Here is a 1,924-nt window from a genome sequence, read left to right as displayed (position 1 = left end):
GCTGTAAATGTGACTTGTACAGTTTGGTCTTCGTGTTTTTTCCCTTGGTTTCTTTGCTCTACAATACATGGTCTTCAGTTATACGGCTCTACTGTGAGAGAGGACACACGTGCACCAGCTCTGCCTGAAACTTTGTCCTCATGCCATAAATATTTTGTTTTTTTTGAAGATGAACTGCCAAACTGTTGTAAAGACTGTCTAATGTTGTATTATGTACAGAAAAAAAACTACAAAATTGCTTCTACACTTCTGCATTTTATGAGAAACATATTCCCTGTAAACCTGAGACGTTTACAAAAAAAGATGTAATTTATTTAAGAAAATTGTTTTATCAGATTTTGTTTTGTTCAGATTTACTATGGTGAAGTTTTGAAGTTAAAAGATGATTAAGAACTAACTATAAAGTGTAAATATATTCATATATACATTGACTGAGATATTTTTATAAAACATGGCTTGCTTCGATTTCAAATTTGAAAGTGTTACAATGCTTTGTACATTGAAGTTAAACGGGGTTTTACATTTTCCATTAAAATGGATTTATCGAACAATTGTGGTTTCTTCTTATATCCATCCATCCATCCATCCATCCATCCATCTTCTTCCGCTTATCCGAGGTCGGGTCGCGGGGGCAGCAGCTTAAGCAGGGAAGCCCAGACTTCCCTCTCCCCAGCCACTTCGTCCAGCTCTTCCTGTGGGACCCCGAGGCGTTCCCAGGCCAGCCGGGAGACATAGTCTTCCCAACGTGTCCTGGGTCTTCCCCGCGGCCTACTACCGGTGGGACGTGCCCTAAACACCTCCCTAGGGAGGCGTTCGGGTGGCATCCTGACCAGATGCCCGAACCACCTCATCTGGCTCCTCTCGATGTGGAGGAGCAGCGGCTTTACTTTGAGCTCCCGGATGGCAGAGCTTCTCACCCTATCTCTAAGGGAGAGCCCCGCCACCCGGCGGAGGAAACTCATTTCGGCCGCTTGTACCCGTGATCTTGTCCTTTCGGTCATAACCCAAAGCTCATGACCATAGGTGAGGATGGGAACGTAGATCGACCGGTAAATTGAGAGCTTTGCCTTCCGGCTCAGCTCCTTCTTCACCACAACGGATCGATACAGCGTCCGCATTACTGAAGACGCCGCACCGATCCGCCTGTCGATCTCACGATCCACTCTTCCCCCACTCGTGAACAAGACTCCGAGGTACTTGAACTCCTCCACTTGGGGCAAGATCTCCTCCCCAACCCGGAGATGGCACTCCACCCTTTTCCGGGCGAGAACCATGGACTCGGACTTGGAGGTGCTGATTCTCATCCCAGTCGCTTCACACTCAGCTGCGAACCGATCCAGTGAGAGCTGAAGATCCTGGCCAGATGAAGCCATCAGGACCACATCATCTGCAAAAAGCAGAGACCTAATCCTGCAGCCACCAAACCAGATCCCCTCAACGCCTTGACTGCGCCTAGAAATTCTGTCCATACAAGTTATGAACAGAATCGGTGACAAAGGGCAGCCTTGGCGGAGTCCAACCCTCACTGGAAACGTGTCCAACTTACTACCGGCAATGCGGACCAAGCTCTGGCACTGATCATACAGGGAGCGGACTGCCACAATCAGACAGTCCGATACCCCGTACTCTCTGAGCACTCCCCACAGGACTTCCCGAGGGACACGGTCGAATGCCTTCTCCAAGTCCACAAAACACATGTAGACTGGTTGGGCAAACTCCCATGCACCCTCAAGGACCCTGCCGAGAGTATAGAGCTGGTCCACAGTTCCACGACCAGGACGAAAACCACACTGTTCCTCCTGAATCCGAGGTTCGACTATCCGGCGTAGCCTCCTCTCCAGTACACCTGAATAGACCTTACCGGGAAGGCTGAGGAGTGTGATCCCACGATAGTTAGAACACACCCTCCGGTTCCCCTTCTTAA

The 1,924-nt window shown here is 49.1% G+C and overlaps 1 protein-coding gene across 3 annotated transcripts in view; it reads left to right on the top strand.

The window, feature by feature from the left end:
• jmjd1cb (jumonji domain containing 1Cb) overlaps positions 1–543 on the top strand; it is a 212,389-nt gene extending 211,846 nt beyond the window's left edge. For all 3 annotated transcript variants that reach the window (XM_061967130.1, XM_061967129.1, XM_061967131.2), the window contains one exon: positions 1–543. This exon is cut by the window's left edge and continues 649 nt beyond it. The gene's annotated coding sequence lies outside the window, so the exon portion shown is untranslated.
• Positions 544–1,924: the final 1,381 nt, after the last annotated feature.

The sequence above is a fragment of the Nerophis lumbriciformis genome, linkage group LG11 (genome assembly GCF_033978685.3).
Source record: "Nerophis lumbriciformis linkage group LG11, RoL_Nlum_v2.1, whole genome shotgun sequence".
In the NCBI taxonomy this organism is placed as follows: domain Eukaryota; kingdom Metazoa; phylum Chordata; class Actinopteri; order Syngnathiformes; family Syngnathidae; genus Nerophis; species Nerophis lumbriciformis.
Note: the sequence above shows the minus strand (reverse complement) of the source record. Positions and strands in the feature narration are given on the sequence as shown.